Below are 21226 nucleotides of genomic sequence, written 5' to 3' on the forward strand. Positions count from 1 at the left end.
GTCAGTAGTTCAAAATCATCTTTGCCTACATACTGAGTTCAAAGCTAGCACAGACTACAAGACTTTAAAAAAACAAAACAAAACTTTTTTTTAACCCATGTGGAAGTTCTGTAGACCAAAGCTGGAATAATGTGACAACCACGCAAGTAACGCAGTGTTGGATTCTAACCCCTAGTAATATCAGACTTCCATAAGCAAAGCTTTCTTCCAGAAGAAAGCCAACTATTTCCATTCTCTCCCATTCAGGAGTTAGACAACAATCCCTCACTCAGCGCCCCCAAGTGGACAAGAGAGCAAGTGCGAGGAGAAACCTAGCAAATGCTAGCTCCTTTCCTGTTCAGTCAACAACACTGATAGCCATGTGGCTACCATGGAATGGTGGTTGTAATAATCTGTCCTGTCCCTTTAAGAGACAAGCCCCACCCACACCCTCCCAGGTCTAATTTTTTAAGAGGAAATTCAAAAGCACAGGGTGTGTGGGGGGGGGGGGGGTGCAAACATACAAACAAAAGACCATATGAAGATATAAGCCAGAAGGTTGTCAACTGCAAACCAAAGAGAGGTCTCAGCAGAAACAGCCAACTGCTTGATCTTGAACCTCACCTCTAGAGCACTAAGACAATAAATACAGTTTCATTGTTTATGTGACTTTGTAATAAATACTGTCTGAATACCTTAAATATGCTCTGTGTGTTATTATAGATACAAATATAAGACAGAACTGTCCTTACTCTATTCTAGCCTAGCAGACAGGAGGCTTATCACTGGGTAATTCAAAGTTAGTAAAGCAGGTGTTAAGGCAGACACAGGCATTGAAACAGTCCTAGAAGCATGTCTAATCCTTAAAGTGAGGGTAGATCAGAAAAAGCATTCCATAGGGGGAAAAAAAAGAGAAGGAGCCATGTAATCCCAGCTTGTAACCCCAGCATTTAGGAGGCTGTAGTCAGAGGACTGCCACAAATTCAAGGTCAGCCTGGGCTACAGAATGAATTCAAAGTAGCAAGACAATGTCTCAAAAAATGAGTGAAATGGACACAGTAAAGAAACCAAAAATAGCTGTTCAATGTGTGAAAGAGAAAAAAAATTGTTCCAAACTGCTGAGGCTGTCTCACTGGAAAGCAGAGAGAAATAGCAGGGGAAATTTTTCCAGGTTTATAAGGGAATAGGATACCTGGGATGAAAGGAGCCTGTGCCTGGGACAGGTTATGAGCAGGAACAGAGGAACTCGCTAATGGGCACCACAGTCACGTGTTAATGGAAGAGCCACAGGCCCCTTTTGCCAAAGATAAGGAGAATTCCTCTCAGCAAGTAGAAACTATCGTCAAGCCCTTGAGGGTATGCTGGATTTTGTCTAAATGCCAGACCTTAGGGAAAAGAATTTCTCAGGGGACCTGACCCCCCCCCCAAAAGAAATCAAAATGAAAGGAAAGAGAAAACTCAACTGCCTACTTTCTGTAGACAAAGGTTCCCTGAAAGAACCATATGTCTAATGGTGAAGTATATGCAAACACACAAGTTACCTGAAAGAATGAAAAAGAAAACACTTGATAAGTGACATTCTTCAAAGGTGGGATTCGACTTCAAACAGCTACTTATCCAGAATGATGATTACTGCAGAGAAAGGGCAATTGGGATGACTTCATAAAGTAATTTTCTTTTCTTTTTAAAAAAGAAAAAAAAAGGTATTTATTTTTATTTCACATGTATTGGTGTTTTGTCTGCATTTAGGATGTGTGTGAGGGTCAGATCCCCTGGAACTGGAGTTGTGAGCTGTCATGTGGTGCTGGGAATTGAACCCAGGTTCTCAGAAGAGCATGGCTCTTAACCAATGAGCCATCTCTACACTCCTCATAAGGAACTTTCCACCATTTGAAAGACTTACATAATCGCAAAAGAGCTAAAACTGCACGTAAGTTTAACAAGAGGAAGGCATCCACTAGATGTGAAGCTCTCCACTCCTTCTCTTCTACACTACCACCAAGCTCCAGATAGATACAGAACCCAGCCATCTTCTGACCCCAGGCAAGGAAATCTGAAAAAAGAAATAAAAATAACACATCTCTGCAGAGCAGTGGTGGCACTCACCTTTAATCCCAGCATTTGGTAGGCAGAGACAAGAGGATCTTTGTGAGATTGAGGAGCCCTGTCTCGAAAAAACAAAAAAACAAACAAAAACCAGAACTTACCGAATAAAATCACCACCACCTTGTCAACATATAAACGTAGGATGAACTAACAAGAACTGTTAGCATTTCCCTCAGAACACACAAGGATTATTCTTGTTACGTCACAGAGAAACCCTCCCCAAGTCATAGTGAGAGGCAGATGTTAGCACAAGGTTCAGACACACTTCTCCTAATATTTCCTCACTTTGGCAGCTCTGGTACAAGAGGGCCTTGAAAGTGATGGGCTGGTCTCTACCAGGATACATCCCGCTCTTTTTTATTTTTTTAATTTTCACACAGTATCTGCTAAGTTGCAGGGCCTATCCTCAAACTTGTGATCCTCATGCCTCAACCTCTGGAGCAGCAGAATTACTTATATTATACATGAAATAACAGTTCATTATTCGTTGAAGGCAGACAGACTGTAATAAAGTTTAAAAAGGTATAGGATAAGCCCAAAGTGAATGAAAATGGAAAACAAAGACAAAATTAAAATTAACCAGGGGGAGGGGAGAGGCAGGGAGGCAGAGAAAAATGTAAAGCTCAATAAAAATAAAAAAAAATTAAAATCAAGCAACAGTGGAGTTAATAAAATACATTCTATCAATGGAAAAGAGGCAAGAGAAGGGAAGAAAACTAAAACACTAAAGTAGAAACAAACAGCAAATAACTGACTGATACTCTCAATGGCTTACAGCGGCACTAGAGGATGATGGGTAACTAACTTGACCTGTGGTTCAGTGGTTATCTAGCATGTCCAAGCCCTGGTTCCATTCCCAGAACGACCAAAAAAAAAAAAAAAAAAAAAAAAAGCAGAGACCCTAGAAATACTTATAAATACCAATAAATACCATCATATGATTTCTATCAAGAATGACAACAGGGAAGGAATAATCTTTCCAATAAACAGTGATAAAACAACTAGAGAACAAATTGGGAGAAAAGAGTCTCAGTATCTGCATCCCAAAGGCAAAATCTATCCTAACAGCTGTGCCATAAAAGCTTCCACAAGAAAAAAAGGCAGGCAATTAAGCGCCCCCCCCCAAAAAAAGGTGCTGTTTCTTCCTTAACTGATGAACTAGGCAACACTTAAATCAAAACCTTTTGTTCTTCAGAGATACTAGTGAAGAACTGAGAAAGAAGAGAACATTATAAATGTATATGTAATTTACACACACACACACAGGGAATGCATGAAAAACTTTAACAACTCAAATGGGTGGTGGTGGCTCAAGCATTTAATCCCAGCACTCAGGAGGTAGAGGCAGGGGTTCAAGGCCAGCTTGGTCTACAGTGTTAGGACAGACAGAACTGTTTCACAGAGAAACTTAAAAAAAAAAAAAAAAAAAAAAAAAAAAGAGGAACCTCTAACAACTCATGGAAACTAAAACTAAAAAAAAAAATGGATAAAATATGTGAACAGACATTTCTGCAAAAAAAAAAGTCAATAAAGATATCTGGAAAGTGCTCAGTATCTCTAAATTACAGAAAAACATGAATGAAAACTGCAGTAAGCTCCCACTATACAACCAATAAAAGGCTAAAAGTAAAAAGAGCCAACCACCAAGAAGCAGCACAATCAAATACTACACACTCTGAGGTTCCTAATAGTTATACAGACATTTAACCTATCATCCAACAACTCCATGAAACACACGTACAAAAAGTTTGCATAAACCGGGTGGTGGCGGCACACACCTTTAATCACAGCACTAGGGAGGCAGAAACAGGTAGATCTTGAGTTCGAGGCCAACCTGGTCTACCAAGTGAGTTTGAGGGCAGGCTCCAAAGCTACAGAGAAACCCTGTCTCAAAGGGGGAATAAAAAGCTTGCATATGGATGTTCACAGTTTTATTCATGGTCAATTTTAGACAGAACATAGATAAAGTGAGATGTGTAGCAACATAGGAAAACCTCAGAACCTTTGCTGAGGGAAGCAGACGTGTGACTCCCTCTAGAGGAACTTCTAGAATGGATGAGATCAGCCTAAGCACTTGAAACTACTGTTCACTTAGAGTAAGTAATTCAGATTGGGGCAAATCCCTTGTGAAACCTCTCCTTTATTCACACTGCATATTCCAGGCAGACTGAGCTAAATACCAAGGAGATTTGTGAAGAAACACGCCTTTGTTTCCCTTCTGGAATAACAGGCACTCTGTGATCTACTATCACTTACTGCTCAGTGTAGTGAAGAAACAAAGCTTTAAAAACAAAAACAAAAATGAGGCACTTCACTGAAAGTAAAGTTTAAAGGCAAATAAATATCAACATGTATTCAACCGTGGTTAATGAAATGAACTTGTGTTCTTTTTATTTGTGTGGGGAGTTGTTTGCTTGTTTTCAAAGTTCTGCTCTGCAGCCCAAAACTAGCTACAAACTTCCATTTTTCAGGCTTCAGTTTTCCATTGCTGATATAGTCGTGCACACCACCCGCAGCTAGAAACTGGAGTGTGGGGAATAAATAGCAGGAATGCCTATAATTTGTTTTCTGTTTACTGTGGTGCTGGGGATTAAACTCAGGGCCTTGTATGTGCTAAGCAGAAACTCTAGACTGACCTAAAACCCAAGTCCTGCCAAAGAAATATTAGCTGGGTGTGGTGATATATGCCTGTAATCCCACACTCAAAGAGGTGGAGGCAGGATTCCAAATTTCAAAAACTACACAGGAAGATCCTATAAATAAATGAATGAATGAATGAATGAATGAATGAATGAATGAATGAATAAATAAATAAGGGGCTGGAGAGATGACTCAGTGGTTAAGAGCACTTGTTGCTTTTACAGGAAGACCAGGGTTCTATTCCCAACACCCATGCTGGCTGTTCACAATGATTCCAGTTCCTTCAAGGTCAGAAGCACACACACGGTGCATATACATATATACAGGGAAAACACATAAAATGAATAAATCTAATAATTTTTTTTATTGCAAAAGAGATGATTAAAAGGCTTAACTGGCCGAGGAATAGACAGATGACTAGAAATTTGAAGAAAAAACAAACCCAGCAAATTAATTAGAGACTCTGGTTGTTCAATGAACCACCCACTTGTTTTCTACAGCATTTGCAATTGTTAATAAAACACCAGAAGGAAAATATGTGATGAATGAACACCAGACACTGAGCACATGAATTACCAAACAAAGATGATATAGATATGAATAATTTGCATTGGTGTGGATTTTAAGGTCAATTTTGTAATATGTATATGTATTTCTGATATTGATTAAGGTATTATGTAGTTCATTTCAAAATGTAATGTTTAATTAGGAAATATAGGTTGTTAATGGATAATCATCGATAATAGTCGCTTGTAGTCATGTTAGATTTTTCTAGATATACAGAGATATATTTCAGTTAGATAGACATTCTTCATATCTTTCAAAGACTGCAGAATATGGCATTTAATGTTTTAATAACTTAGGGCTTTTCATAACAATGAGACACATCTGCTCCTGGCAGCACCAATCTACTTCAAGAAGATTTTGGGCATGAAGAGGCTACTTATGGAGTTTGATAGGCATTTGGGCAAGAAACTGCTCTTGCCTGGACTGATGCATAAACTGGACAAAAGGAACCCACAGAAAGAGGACTGTTAAACTTGCCTATAGGTGAGGTGGTCTTTCGGGGTTCCTGATTCATGAAAGAGTCTGCGAGACATTCTACAGGACACAGCAGAAAGTAACTGAACTATCTTTGGAATTTCCTGCTTCATGGAAATGTCTGCTGGATACTATGGGCCTGTAGGCCGAAGATTGATGCCCCAACGGTACAGAGGAACTTTGGGTGACTATCCAAGCAATGAGAGTCATTTCGAGAGTTTTGGACTTAGGTAATATTATATCCTTCTGGAATCTTTGATGGAGTTGAAAAATGGTTAGTTATAGTTGTTTTCTTTAGTTATGATAAAGGATAAAATAGATATAAATATTGTAACTGTAATTCTTACTTGATAACTGTTTTGTTATATGTAATTAAACTATGTTAAAGTTAAAACCTTTTTTGTTCAAACAGAAAAAGGGGAAATGATGTGGGAGTGTCATCTATCTGTTACTTTCATTGGTTAATTAATAAGAAACTGCTTGGCCTTTGATAGGCTAGCCCTTAGGTGGTTGGAGTAGACAGAACAGAATTCTGGGAGAAAAAAAGCCAAGTCAGACAGTCGCCATGATTCTCCCACCTGACACAGACACAGGTTAAGAATATTCCTGGTAAGACACCACCTCGTGGTGCTACACTCATTAGAAATGGGTTAATCTAGATGTGAGAGTTAGCCAGTAAGAGGCTAGAACTAATGGCCAAGCAGTGTTTTAAAAGAATACAGTTTCCGTGTAATTATTTTGGGTAAAGCTAGCTGGGTGGCGGGAAGAGGCCTGCCGCTCCTACTACACAAAGACAACTAGGCATAAAGCATCAGACCAGTGGTTGTCTAGAGACGGAGGTGACTGAGGATAAAGGACTACAAAGAAATGTTCCAGAATGATGAACCATTTTACTCCTGCCTAGCAGTTCATTACATGGATGTACACATTTGTCAAAACTCACTGACCTGTAAGGTATGTGATTTTTAAAGTCCACTGTAAAAAGCTAGTACACAAAAATCAAGTTCCTCCCAACCAATAAAAGGCTCAAAGAGCCAACCACCAAGAAGCGGCATAATCAAGTATGATGGCACTCCCAAAGTGTCATCAGCCTTCCTTTCTTGCTGGATAAAGACCATGTCCATGAGAAACAAAAACACATTTGAGTCCTTAGAAAGCAATATAAAAACAAGGAATTCCCAAAAGGAAGGTTTCTGACTTGGTGACTTAAGCCTTACTGACTTAAGACCTGCAGTTCCACCACCATGTCTCATCTTAGCAAGTTCTGAACTTTATCTAAAGTTCTTTATCTGAAAATGAAAATATTTATTATCTCAAAAGACAGTTGTAAATGTTTTAAAACAATATATGTGCATTAAAGCTAAAATGTTGCTATTTTTAAAGTTAAAATTCAAATCGCTTTAAAAACCATCTAAGCAAAGAAGCCCACAACCTTCTTTCCTCCAGTTTTTCCTCTTTTAGGGGTGAGAGAAGAAAGAGTTCAGTTCTCTAAGTATACCTACCTCAAGCTAGTCTACCTCACTCAAGTGGTGAATCTCAAAATCCACCTTAAAAAAAGGCAAAACCCAGCAGGATGCAGTGGCTTATGCCTTTAGTTCCAGCAGAGTCCAGAGCTTGAGGCTAGCCTGGTCTACAGACTGAGTTCCAGAAAAGCTGGGACTACAAAAGAGAAAGCCTATCCCAAAGAAACAAACAAACATACACACATAAATAAAAAATTCACTATTTAAAAAAAAGCCAGACATGGCAACACACTCCTTTAATCCCAGCACTTGTGAGGCAGAGACAAGCGGATTTGTTTACAGGCCAGCCTGGTCTACATACATAGTAAGTTCCAGAACAGCCAGGGCTACACAGAAAATCCCTGTGTGTGGCGGGGGGGAGGGGGGGGGTTGGGCTGGTAAGGAGGTTGGAATAAAGATAAAGCCAGAAAATTAATTAAAGAGCATGGTGATGGTCTTGGGTATGTAGGATCAACACAGGGAATGGTGGTGTACTCTACTTTAAGGCCAGCACTTGGGGACTGAGGAAGGCAGGTCAACTATGAGTTCAAGGCTAGTCTGATCCATATAGTTCCAGGCAAGTTAGGACCATGGAGTGAGACCCTGTCTCAAAAGACAAACAACTCCCTTTCCTTCAATGAATGTAGTATCTAGTTTGGGGAGAAAAATCTGTTCCTTAAGCTGTTTAGATAAAGTGTGTATTTTACATATATGGTTTAAATCCATCAAAGTATGTAATCTAGAAATTAGAGAATATGTTCTAACGAAATAAAACTAAGAACTGGGGCTCTGACATGAGAATACTGAAAACCAGTTCAGAGAGAATATTACTGGACAGACATTACACACAAAAATGAGAATTTAACTATCTGAATAAAACAGTAAATTAAACCACATAGACTGAGCTTGCCATTCTGCTCAGTCATGATGCCTACAACGGCTGTTCTGCTCTGGAGCTGCTCTTTCTCATGTGTCTCTGAGGCGATGAACATCTTGCTGTGCTGTCAGATCCTAATGTTTCAAGCCATTTATCTTCCTACATACAATGGACTATACTTATCTGGTGTTTTATAATTAAAATGTGATTTGTTCCAATTATGAAAGAAAAAGCAGAGCTGGTGGGCTTTGATGGGTGGTGCACTGGGGCTGGTAGGACATCTCAGGGTAAGGGTGCTCGCTGAAAGCCAATGACCTGAGTTCTGTCCCTGGATTGCATGGCGGAAGACCCTATTCTTCAAAGTCATCCTTTTTCCTTTACGTGTGCACTGTGATATGCTCATATGCACACTCACAGGTATAATATACACATATACAATAATAAATAAAAAAATTTTAGCCGGGCAGTGGTGGAACACGCCTTTAATCCCAGCAATTGGGAGGCAGAGGCGGGAGGATCTCTCTGTGAGTTCGAGACCAGCCTAGGCTACAACAGCTAGTTCCAGGACAGGCTCCAAAGCTACAGAGAAACCCTGTCTCGAAAAACCAGAAAAAAAAATTAAAAGGAAATGCAACTTCATAAAAAACATCATAAAGTGGAGAGGCAGGGAGGGGAGCAGAATAAAAATGAATAAAAAAGGCCGGGCGATGGTGGCGCACGCCTTTAATCCCAGCACTTGGGAGGCAGAGGCAGGTGAATCTCTGTGAGTTCGAGACCAGCCTGGTCTACAAGAGCTAGTTCCAGGACAGGCTCCAAAGCCACAGAGAAACCCTGTCTCAAAAAACCTAAAAAAAAAAAAAAAAAAAGAATTAAAAAAAGAAAACATCACCAAATACATAATGTATTATGTTCTGTTATTAAATATTTTACACATGAATTTTTCATTAATAAATATTTTTCTATATTAAAGAATTAGGTATTAGGTTTAGTTTTTGTAAACTCAATCTACTCTTTAAATGTAAAAAGTGCATTTTTTTACGTATTATAAACATTATTTTACCACTAAAATTTTCAAAGAAAGCCTGGGATCACACCAGTAATCTAACTTAACCATATTTATCAAAAGTTCATTTTGAGCTGGGCAGTGGTGGCACACACCTTTAATCCCAGTACTCAAAACAAACAAAAGGTTTATTCTGTTTAAACAAAGTAAATGATTCACATATCTTCACCTCAAATACTCTTCAATCCTTTAAAATTTCACAACAAAAAGAGATGGCAATAAATGTCATCCAAATGATAGAAATTCTCAAAATAGAGCTAGAAATCAAAGAACCTTGCGACCTCTGTCCCCAGTCTCCTACTTTTTTCCCCACCCTCTCCACTACCTCCTGACTAGTGGGGTTCCAGAAGGAACTGACTGCTACAGCATCTAGGCACCCCGAATGCTCCCTCCCTCCAAGTCTGTGCTCAGCTGGTTTCTTGTCCAAGAGACCTGCCTTATCCACTTCAAATTCTAAAGAGTTATCACAATTTTAACCTGCTTATGAAAAGCAAACAAAGAGACAAAGCTAACCTCAACCACTATTTCCTCTATTTCATTTCTATAAACTTTACTTATTTTCTATTCCAAAGGTTAGGTAGAACACAGAGTTGGCATTCAATCGGTGTTTGCTGAGTGGTGCTACACTTGCCTAGCATGTTGGAAAGAGGCCCAGGGGCTCCAAGCCCTGTCCCCACCTGCCCATTAACTACATTAAGGGGGAAAAAAATGAAGAAGCATAGTCTCATTTACCATAAGAAACCAAAAGACAGAGCTCACAGGATGGCTCAGCAGGTAAAGGTGCTTGTTGCTCACCCTGATGACCAAAGTTCAATCCTCCGGATCTACATGACAGAAGAACTGACGCTGTTGTTTTTCCCTCTACATGTCTGCCATGTTGCATGTGTATGCACTGCACACAAATAAATAAATGTAAAAAAAGATTTTTAAAGATGCTCACTCTGGAGCAGCAGTTCTTAGCTATTTTGGCTTTTGAAGGTCTTCACACCCTACAGATCCCAATTTTGAGATATAGCTTTTATCTACTAATGATACATTCAAAAGTAAAACTGAGTACATTTGTAAAAAGTAATAGCATTACACCCTAAAAAACTAACACATAAAAGTTTCCAAAATAATGAGAAATAAATGCTATACATTTTGATGACTCTCTTAATGTCTGGTTTCACAGCAGTAAGCAAGTTCCTACTATCTGCTTTAGCTCTGAACTTATGATAGGTTGTGCTGGTTAAATTTTAAGAAAATCAAGGCTCCAAAGCTACAGAAAAACCCTGTCTTGAAACAAACAAACAAATAAATAAAATACTGAATAATGCACACCTTGCAAAAACAAATAGATTGTGTTACATATAACAGGTAGGCACAGCAACATCCACCTGTAATTCAGTTGGTTCAAAAATAAACTAAATAGGGGCTGGAGAAATGGCTCAGAGGTTAAGAGCACTGGCTGCTCTTCCAGAGGTCCTGAGTTCAATTCCCAGCAACCACATGGTGGTTCACAACCATCTATAATGGGATCTGGTACCCTCTTCTGGCAGAACACTTATACTTAATAAATAAAGTCTTTAAAATAAATAAATAAACTAAATATTTCTTGAAAAAAATGGATAAAATTTTAAAAATAAGGCTGGGCACGGTGCCACAACTTTACTACCAGCACTAGGGAGGCACAGGTAGTTCTCTATAAGTTCAAGGCCAGCCTGGTCTACGTGGCAGCAGGTCACCCAAGTCTACATAGTAAGATCTTGTCTCAAAACAAAACAAATTTAAGATAAATAATAAAACAAACACCCATGTACAGGTGGTAGAATGGCTGTGAACTATACTAAGAGATTACAGGAATTGCCTATAATGTGGACACTCCGTAGTAATACCAGTGCTGGGGAGGGGGGACAGGTGGATCCCTGAAACTCTTCTAGCCTACTGAATGACAGGCCAATTACAGACCCTGTCCCCTACCTCTATCTCCTCCCCAATCCCAGAAAAACCAAGGTGGACAGCATACGTTATGGCTATTCTTGGTTGTCAATTTGACTACATCTGTGATTAACTAAAACCCAAGTGTCTGGGTACATTTGTGAGAGATTTTGCTTAAATTAACATGTTTTCATTGAAGACCTACCTTTAATCCAGATCTTCTGAGGTGGGAAGATCCATTTTAATCTGGGCCACACCTTCTGGTGGCAGCCTATAAGGTCATGGAAAAAGGGAGCTTTTGTTCTTTGCCTGCTTGACCTCATTCTTGCTGGCAAATTTATTTCTTCACCAGCATAAGAGCCTACTTCTGCTGGATTTTGGAATATACGAAAACATCCAGTATACCTATGCCTTCATACACCAGTATGAGCTGAGACCTTCAGCCTCATGTGCTGAATAACCGTCTGGTTCTTGGACTTTCCACTGGGAGACATTCACAGCTGGACTAGCAGGGTCACACCTGTAAGTCACTCTAACACATCCCCTTTCTATACTAAACAAATCTATTCAGTAAGTTCTGTACCTCTTGAGAACCCTGAGTAATATGGTATCTGAGGGCCAACACTCAAGGTTGTCCTCTGGCCTCCATATATACATGAAGATGTACACACATGTATAGATACAGATGAGAATTCTACATTGAACCACCCATATCATTTCTTTTTTCTCAGTGCTGAAGACTATTGAACTCAGGGCCTTGAAAAATTATGGCAAGCACTCAATGGACTCGACCCCAGAACTAAATCGAACTAAATCTCCATCCTTTTTTGTCTGTTTGTTTGCTTATTTTGTTTTTTTTCTCTGTAGCTTTGGAGCCTGTCCTGGAACTAGCTCTTATAGACCAGGCTGGCCTCGAAATCACAGATATCCACCTGCCTCTGCGTCCTGAGTCCTGGTGTATTAAAGGCGTGCACCACCACCGCCCGGCTCTCCAGTCTCCACCTATAAAATCTATGGACATGTTCCTATATGAGTAAACAAAGTATCTTTATCCCATCTGAGATCATCTCTAAAAAGTACTTGCACCACCTTTCGATCCATACAAGAACCCCACTTCCATTCATTCTCTACTCCATGATCTTATTTCTTTGAGGCAGGCACTCACCACAACCTATCCTATTTATGAGGTTGCCACTCAACGGAATGTCGTTTCATGAAGACAGCACCTTCATCTTTGCCAACCAGTCAGTGGCAGTACCTACAGCATAAGACATTCAATGCATACTTCTTGAGAAAATCATGTACAGACTCTGTGTAAAATATTAGTTCTGCTATGTGTTTTTATCATTTTTAACTTGCTTTTCATCTGATGGCAATTTCTGAGTACCTGTAGGAATTTGAGCACCAACCTGGGAGATACAAGAGAGAGAAGAGAGTACAAGGCAGTCAAATATAATTCTGGACTTTGCTGAACAATAATCATACATTTCTGAAAGACTTTTGTTGGTTAGGGTTTTTTTTTTGGGGGGGGGGTTTAATTAAAAGCACCATCACCAGCCAGGCAGTGGTGGCGCACGCCTCTAATCCCAGCACTCAGAAGGCAGAGGCAGTTGGGTCTCTGTGAGTTTGAGGTCAGCCTGGTCTACAGAGTGAGTCCAGGACAGCTAGGACTAGACTGAGAAACCCTGTCTAAAAAAAAAAAAAAAAAAAAAAAAAAAAAAAAAAAAAAAAAAAAAAAGACAGAGAAAAGACAGAGAAATTCAAGATACTCTTTGGCTTTACAGTGAGTTCAAGGTCGGCCTGAGATACCTGAAAACCTGGTTTCAAAAAAAGAGAGGGAGAGGGAGGAGGGACGGAAGAAGGGAGGGAACATTCATGAATTTAGAACTTACTGAAAACTGCAAAAATTGGTAAAGCTGGATAGCAGTTCATACTTCAGTCTCCATCACTTTGGGGACTAAAGCAGGAGTGTGTCATGACTTGGAGACCAGCCTGAGATAGATGAGAATCAGGTTAAAGCAATCTTATAATCCCAATCTCAGGAAAACAGAAAACAAAAAACTTTTAGTAATTTCTCCAACAGAAATCACTACCTACTATCTAGAACAAATATGGCTTCATCATAGGTTAATGCATATGTATGGTTTTTATTTGCATACATGTATCATGACTGCATTTATACTCCCCATAGAGCATTTCTGGAGATCTGGGAATCCAACAGTGAATACCAAAAGAACTGAAAATAGAAGCTATTATATGTAGCACACACACACCCCGAAACAGAGGCCAGAAATGAACATTTATCAATCTTACACTTATTTTACTAATTGAGAAAGCTATAAACTCAGGGAAAGTTAACAATACACTCAAAAAGATCCAATGTATAACAACCACACTACACCTAAAATGTCTCTCTGTGTAGCTTTGGACCTGTCCTGGAACTTGCTCTGTAGACCAGGCTGGTCTCGAACTCAGAGATCCACCTGCCTCTGCCTCCTGAGTGCTGGGATTAAAGGCATATGCCACCAACACTAGCTAAACAGGTTTTAGTTTTTCTTCTTTAAAGATAATGTCACCCCCAGAATACGAATGCCATATTCTAACAAATCTTAATTATTATTTTTTGTACTGTCAGTCATATTTCTCCCTATTAAAGTTCCAGCCCACCAGGTTAGGGTCAAAGCAGGGGCACATACAACTAAGCCATAACTAAAATATAATACCAAAGCCCTTCCTTACCATGACATATATAAAATAAACACTTAAAGCACTGTTTTGATGGAATGAGTTTTCTATTCCATATTTTCAACTTGAAAGAAAAAACATACACAGATGCACCTGCTGAATAATTTACTGTTCCTTTGTTTCATGCAAGTAACTGCTGTTCTCCTGGAACATGAGCAGAAACATGTCAATTTCTCACAAACATGAAGTTCCAGAGCGAAACCTGCTGAACATAACCCGTGCACTCTTCATTAAAAGCTTTTGTGAAACACAAAATCTAGACCCACATACAGAATTAGAAACCTGCAGTCTAAGCTCCTCAGAAAGCCAAAGCGGGAAGATCCCTGAGTCTAGGAGCTGAAGGACAATTAGTTCACAGGAAACATCTGAAATACAAGTGACCAACAGACAGACACCAAGGAGAAAGATGACAAAAGAAACCACCCACACACATATGACGCCCAGCCATGGCTAGTCTTGTTAATATTTCCCAATGTCATTCAGGCCAATTCACAAATATCCTATTTTTTTTTTCTCAAATACTACTGAGACTCTTCTTAGGTGACAAGCAATCAGAATACAATGAAATAATTTGTTCATGGTTAAACCCTAAGGGAGTAGCAAAAGTAATATATATTTTCGGGGTAGGTATTTAAGACAGGGTAGGGTCTCTTTACGTAGCTGGGGCCATCCTAGAACCCACTAGGTTCAGGCTAGCCTTTGAACTCACAGAGATAGCCCTGCCTCTGCCTCCCGAATGTTGGGATTAAAGGCTTGAGCCATCCCAGCACTCCTGCTACAAAGGTAATATTTAAAGGTAACTTGTTTCTCTCTTCAGAGTAGAAGAGTTTCCTTATAACCTGTGTCACAATGTAACAAAATACTACAGTTACCAGTTTGTACAGAAACGTTTTTACTAAAAGAAAAAGCAAAAACAAAAATCACATAGTAAGAAACTATCAAAATATAGATCCGGAGCTGGAGAAATGGTTCGGGTTCAAGAGTGCTTACTCTTCTTGCAGAGGACGCAACATGGGGTTCCCGCACCTACACAGTATAAAATCTTAACTGCAGCTCTTAGATCCTCTTCTGCCCTTCAAAGGCACGCACACGCACGGACTCACACACTGACATACACTCATTCGAAGGACTTTTTTAAAATGTAGATCCCGATTCTAATAAAGCTAAGTAAAGTAAGAATTATGAAAAGAAGGCCTACATAAACTCAAGATCACGAGATAGTTTTTGCAAACACAAACGGGCAAGGAGAGGTAACCTCAGTTCATCTTTTTTCCCATTCTGTTCGTTTTGGTAAAGAGGTACCGAAAATTAAAGACAAAACGCCAAATGGAACGAAGTCTGGTTTAAGAGCTATCAGAACTCTTACAATGAAGTCTCTGTCAGCTGGCTCGCCGCTACTCGGGAGTTCTAAATTCACTCTGTACGTAAATCAAAGAACAGGAAAGCTCCCAACAGTACAATGGAGTCACCCCAAACTACAAACATGAGCAAATTAGATGAAAGCGCTATAACTTCCTGGTTGTTGGGGTTCTTTTTTTGTTTTGTTTTGTTATTCGAACGCTAAAACTCACACTTGCTTTAAAACGTTATCTACAAAGCCCTATAATCTAGGAAGAGTGGTGACAAACCTCTATTTCTCGGTACAAAAACCGATGCTTCCACCGCACCACTGCTGACTGCGATCAATTATCTAGGCAGGATAAAGAAAACATCTTTTTTTAATGACTAACCAGCCAACTCCACACAATATCAGACGCGTCTGTCTCCTGCTCCACGGACTGCGCGTGCTCGCCCGCCCCGGGCGGCTCCCGGCATCGGCCCGGGTTACCTTCTTCACTCCATTGTCACCCCCACGCCTCGGCCTTCAGCCCCCGTCCTGCCGGCGAGCAGCAGAGACGGGGCGCGATCCCCTCACCCGCTCCCGCACAGGAGGCTGTGGGTGTGTCCGCGGGCGGACTCTCACCCCGACACAATGAGCCGCTCCGCGCCGCCCGGGACCCGCGGTCATCCCCCTGCCGCCGACCCTGGCCGCCGGCCGCGGCCCTTCCTCTTTCTCCCCCCCCCCCCACGGCTCGGCCCCTCCCCCGCAGCGCGCAAGCGCCGCCGCGCCGCTCCCCTCCCCCGCACCCCTTTTCCGCCGGCGCCCTCACCCGAGTCCGCAGCCCCCGTGCGGCCAGGTCCGGGGTTCGCTGGCGCGGGCCGGCAAACACCGCTCGGCCAAGTAAGGCGAGGCTGAGACGGACCGGGTGGTTCTCCTCAGGAGGGCGTCTGTCAACGCCGCGGCCGAGCGTGCGGCTGAGCCCGGCTCGGCCCCGACACCGCTCAGAACACCTGATCGTGGCCCACGCGCCCTCGCGACCCTGAACGGCCGGCGTGTCTACGCCGCGCAGTCCCGGCGCCCCGCCACCATCGCCGCCGCAGCAGCCTGGCCCGGTCCTCCCCGACTGCGCGAGCGCGACACCGGGGGCCTTTTACGACAGTTCGGAAAGCAAGCGCGCCGGACCTACACGCCCTCTCACGTTGGTCTGTTTGCGCGTGCGCGGACCTGCGGCTACCGGACCCGCCCCCGGCCGTGTCCCAGCCTTTTCCCCTTTGCATTGGTTTTCGCGGACTGTTGGCCCAGATGAGCGCTGTTAAAAATAAGCTCGTTGGGTTCATTTTCTTTGGTGATTTCGGGCTCCACAACACTTCAACATAATTCTGCCCACATCGTGGTTACTTTTTCTCTACTGGAAATTACAACTACACCTTCTTGGCTGCACTTGCAGCTCTCTTAAAGCAAAAATATGGGTGTCTTTCCCAGCAAATGATACCTAAACCGGAGATCACATCTCGCTGTTCAAGTGAATTGTTTCCAGAATCATTTCAAGAGTTGAGTGCTATTTGATAGCCTGGGAGCTTATACTCAGAAGACTTCTTAATGATCTCACAAAGCAAGAAGATTTCAATGTTTCATTGTGTGCCCTACGAGGACAAGTGCAGGGACAGAGTGTGCGCTCTGCAGTCAGACAGACTTTCGGTCAGAGAGCTGATTTAGTACACCATTTTAACTCTCAGTTTCCTCCTTTATAAACCAGGATAACCTTACATGCTATTTTTTTAAAAAAAAAAAAGATCTTGTAAGGTCAAATATGACAATTCATATAAAGTTCTTATACACCGGCTTTTCAATAATTCTATTCACTCATGTTCTCTATATTCAGTGAAGAAGATGTTTTTAAATTAAAAACGAGGGAAAATGAAAGAGCTTTGGTTCTAAATTTCCTAAGTGCCCCTAATTGCTTCTCTTTAAACATAGAATGCCACCTGAAGCCGGGCGGTGGTGGCGCACGCCTTTAATCCCAGCACTTGGGAGGCAGAGGTTGGCGGATCTCTGTGAGTTCGAGACCAGTCTGGTCTACAGAGCTAGTTCCAGGACAGGCTCCAAAGCCACAGAGAAACCCTGTCTCAAAAAAGCAAAAAAAAAAAAAAAAAAAAAAAAAAAAAAAAAAGAATGCCACCTGAACTATTGAGCCCTTGATTTGTTGACTCACGATATCTCAAACCTCTATTTCCATCCCTCTCCTTTTCTTCTTCTTCTTTTTTTTTTTTTTTTTCGAGACAGGGTTTCTCTGTAGTTTTAGAGCCTGTCCTGGAACTAGCTCTTGTAGACCAGGCTGGCCTCGAACTCACAGAGATCCACCTGCCTCTTCCTCCCCAGTGCTGGGATTAAAGGCGTGCGCCACCACCACCGCCCGTCTCCTTTTCTTCCCAAAGCTTTTGACCTGTATTCTTTAATGAGGTAGAGACACGTGCCGCGTATGGCTCTTGAACTCTTGAAATAAAGCGCCAGTGCGTTTGTATTAGCTACATCAACTTTCAGAGCAACGGTCCAAAAATGTGAAAAGCCCAACACGTTTTACTTTTGATTGTATGTTCAAGGAATATTTTTACTTTGTTGTATTAAACTAATGGATACCAAGATTGTGGTGTTTTTACAACAAATGATTCCCAAATCACACATGATACTGAATACAAATCAGAAGAACTCAATACTCAGGTGAATTGATTCTGAAATCAAGTCCAACACGGTATCAAATAGCCAGGAATTCTGGCTACGCATCACAGAAACACTCACATGCCAAGATACAAATGGCCTAATCCCTTCCCACTGACCAATGACACCTGGAAATGTTTTGTGTCATAACACGAAGGGAGTGGCCATCTAAGCAGGAAAAAAGGATACAGCCAATGCCACCTATTTGCATAGGATTGCCTTCAATGAAATTCTCTAGACCAAAACTGTTTCTTCGTTTGGTTGCTTTTTTTCTTTTTGTGGTGCTTGGAATCAAACTGAGGGCCTCATGTGTGTGACCACTAAAGCACATGCCCAGCCTGGGTCTAACGTGTTATCATGGTTGAGAAACTCTGGGTATGGTAGTTTGAAAGAAAATGGTGCCCCAAAGGGAGTGGCACTCATGGGAGGTGTGGTCTTGTTGGAGGAAGTGTGTCATTGTGGAGGAGAGCTTTGAGGTCTCATATATGCTAAATCCACACCTAGTAAAACAGACCACTTCCTGTTTCCATTGCATAAAGATACGGGACTCTCAGCTTCTTCTCCAGCACCATGTCTTCCTGCATGCCACCACGCCGCACCATGATGAAAATGGACTAAACCTCTGAAAATGTAAGCAAGCCAGTTTTTCCTCTATGAACTTGCTATGATCATGGTGTCTCTTCACAGCAGTAGAAACCCTGTAGGTGGAGACTGCTCGTTTGTTTCTCAGTCACCCAGACCCGAATAATCAAACAGAAACTATATTAGTTACAACACTGTTTAGCCGATGTCTCAGGAGTATTTCTTGGTAACTCTTACAATTAACCCATTTCTATTAATCTATGTATTGTCACGAAGCTGTGGCCTACTCTTAAGTTTCCAGCTTGCATCAGCGGCAACATTGCATCTCTTTGACTCTGCCTACTCTCTCTATATATTCCAGCCTGGCTATATTCTGCTAAGTCATTGTCCAAAGCAGCTTTATTCATTAACCAATAAAAGCAACACATAGTGCTGGAAATTGAACCCCAGAGAGGCAAGTGCTCTCTACCTCTGAGCTACAGTCTCAACCACAGAATTCTGTTTCCAGTTAAGGACACTGACACCATCTGAACTACACAGATACAAAAAGAGGTTTTTTTCTCTCTCTAATTTCAGTTGCTTCATCTAAAAACATGTCAAAAATTATTGTCCTCAAAGTAGAGAATAACTTACAATTGTTCCCCAACTGAAAAACATTCGTTTGTATTCACTATAAAGTAATTAGGAAAAATATTCATGAATTATAAGAAACTCCTTGTTAAAATTTCGAATTCAGCAATCAAGACTGAGTGGCCCTGAGCTGAGACATAACGACAGAGGGACAAACTTATTCACCTGAGAGTCAAACAGGATGATTCCAGGTTTCTGGCCCCAGACATCAGGTTTAAAACAATGGCTTTGGGCCTGGGTTTGGCTCAGTGGTAGAACCTTTTCTAGTATGCAAAGCCCACAGCTCAACCCCTAGGGCCACAGTTGAAAATTCAATCATAGTGGGGCACAAAAACTGACAATGATTTTTTTGTTGTTGCGGTTGCTATTTTTATTAACTGTAGCTGGTGAAAACATACTCCTCACCCCATGTTCAGCTAAAGAATAAAGAAATTTTGAAGGCAAAATAAATTAAAAAGTAAAAAATAAAAGCAACATGTACGCATGTGTTTCCTACATCAAAACCCTAAGATACTGGGTTAAAGAAAATCCACTATTAGCCAGGCGGTGGTGGTGCACATCTTTAATCCCAGGACTTGGAAGCAGAGGCAGGTGGATCTCTGATTTTGAGGCCAGCCTGGTCTACAGATCAAGTTCCAGGACAGCCAGAACAAGAAAATACACTATTAAATATTATTCACCTGCTTTTAAAAGAAACTCTTCACTATCGCTTCCAGTAACTCAAAAGGTAATTTTATCTCATGATTATATGTTTTGGACACAGGCATTTCATATACATCATACCCCAAATGAGTGAATATACTTGTTATAGAATCTGCTCTCAAACTGTCTCATCCTCTCCCGTCTGTCAATAGCACCAAATAGAAACCTGAACCTCATCGTCATCTGTCTTCCTCACTTCCTACCTGTAATTGAGTGGTAAACTCTTCCAGTTCTGCCTCTGTCTTATTTCAAACCCACCCTTACCCTCTGCATGTTTTTCACATGTCTAAACTTCCGGTGTCTCTGTTGTTTGTTTAGTGGCCATTGATCAAGCACTTGCTATATGCCACACCCTGCAGGTACTAACTACATCACCACTGCCCTACTTGCACTCTTTCCATAGGCTCCGAGAAGGAAGTCCATCCTTTATATTTAACGTGCACATGCTTAGAGAGTGTCAGATTGCTGTGACAACAAGAGGAGGGAACAAGACAGAGGAACCTGGAGGAAGTAAGTTTTTTTTGTTTGTTTTGTTTTTTCGAGACAGGGTTTCTCTGTGGCTTTGGAGCCTGTCCTGGAACTAGCTCTTGTAGACCAGGCTGGTCTCGAACTCACAGAGATCCGCCTGCCTCTGCCTCCCGATTGCTGGGATTAAAGGCGTGCGCCGCCATCGCCCTGCAGGAAGTAAGTTTTAAAACAAATTTTACAGCACGAAAAAGGATGGCTACATGAAGCAAATAGAGACCTCTGGGCAGAGTCAAATGTAGTAAGATAGAGAATTCTGGGGCTGGAGAGATGGTTCAGTGGTTAAGAGCACTGGCTGCTCTTCCAGAGGACAAAGGTTCAATTCCCAGCACCCACATGGCATCTCACAACTGTCTGTAACTCTAGTTCCAGGAGAGCTGATACCTTCACACCAATGTACATAAAATAAAGTTAAAGAATATATATTTTTTAAAAAAGAGAATTCTGTGCCGGAAACAGCACCAAGCAAATTTCCTCCCAAGATCTACTGGCTGACTTACTGGGGAGTAACTAAAAGATGAGTGAGAACAGAGAAAAATGGATTGAGGACATCTGAAACTTAAAAAAAAAAAAAAAAAAAGTAAAAAGGGCAGTGGTAGGAAACAAGCCAGGATCACAACTGTGTATGGATGAGGATGATAGAAATGAGAATGGGGATCCCCTCCCCTGGCTCTATCCTGGCCCACACCTCCAGCTCCTTTACTGGAGTCCAGGCCAGATCTATGGACCTAACATCATTGCCTATCCCAATTGTCATCAGAGAAGCTTCAACCAGCAACAGAAGGAGACAGATGCAGAGAGTCACAGCCATGTGTGAGCAGTTACTGCAGAGTCTAGATCACTGGGAACTGTTGATACAGGCAGTTGTGAGCTGCCATGTG

The 21226-nt window shown here is 41.4% G+C and overlaps 1 protein-coding gene across 5 annotated transcripts in view; it reads right to left on the bottom strand.

Moving 5' to 3' along the window:
* Rnf111 (ring finger protein 111) overlaps positions 1-16319 on the bottom strand; it is a 73824-nt gene extending 57505 nt beyond the window's left edge. For 3 of the 5 annotated variants that reach the window (XM_057767793.1, XM_057767792.1, XM_057767789.1), the window contains exon 1: positions 16021-16318. The gene's annotated coding sequence lies outside the window, so the exon portion shown is untranslated. Of the gene's footprint in view, positions 1-15600; positions 15769-16020 lie in introns of those variants that run through there. The other 2 variants (XM_057767791.1, XM_057767790.1) reach the window with 2 other exon arrangements.
* Positions 16320-21226: the final 4907 nt, after the last annotated feature.

This window comes from Chionomys nivalis, chromosome 4 (assembly GCF_950005125.1).
Source record: "Chionomys nivalis chromosome 4, mChiNiv1.1, whole genome shotgun sequence".
NCBI classification, from domain to species: Eukaryota; Metazoa; Chordata; class Mammalia; order Rodentia; family Cricetidae; genus Chionomys; species Chionomys nivalis.